An 874-nucleotide genomic window follows, 5' to 3' on the forward strand; every position below is an offset into this window, starting at 1 on the left:
TCTTGCATGCACTGTTATTTGATTCTTGTTGCATTTTGATTTGTCCTTATTATTAAAAATCCAAAAATATTTTTAATTTGTGTCTTTTCAAGTCAATCATACAGAGAATTGAAGATTCAGAACATACAGCAGAGGAATTACAAAGAAAAAGCTGGGCGTTCAAAACGCCCAATGAAGAAGGAAAACTGGCGTTTAAACGCCAGCCAGGGTACCTGGCTAGGCGTTTAACGCCCAAAAGGGTAGCATTTTGGGCGTTAAACGCCAGAATGGATACCATTCTCGGCGTTTAACGCCAGGATGGCACAAGAGGGAAGATTTTGTTTTTAATTCAAATTTTTTTTTTCAAGTTTTCAAAATTTTTCAAAATCAAATCTTTTTCAAATCATATCTTTTCAATCATATATTTTCAAAATCAAATTCTTTCCATTCTCAAAAATACTTGCCTACAATTAATGATTTGATTCAACATTTCAAGTATGTTGCCTTTTCTGTTAAGAAAGGTTTAATGTTTGAATCATATCTTTTCTTGTTAGCCAAGTCATTGATTTTAAAAATCAAATCTTTTTAAATTGTTTTTCAATCATATCTTCTCAATCATATCTTTTTGAAACTATATCTTTTCAATCATATCTTCTTAATCACATCTTTTTCAAAAATAGTTTTCAATCATATCTTTTTTATTTCTAATTTCAAAATCTTTTTCAAAAATCACTTTACTTCTTTCTCAATCTTAGTTTTCGAAAATCATTCTTCAATTTTTTCAAAATGTTTTTAAAATCTTTTTAAGTTTATTTTCAAAAATTTCTTCCCCTCTTCTCACACCCTTCTATTTATGGACTAACATGTACAATTCGAACTCTATCTTTCTAAGTTC

Source organism: Arachis duranensis, chromosome 9, assembly GCF_000817695.3.
Source record: "Arachis duranensis cultivar V14167 chromosome 9, aradu.V14167.gnm2.J7QH, whole genome shotgun sequence".
In the NCBI taxonomy this organism is placed as follows: Eukaryota; Viridiplantae; Streptophyta; class Magnoliopsida; order Fabales; family Fabaceae; genus Arachis; species Arachis duranensis.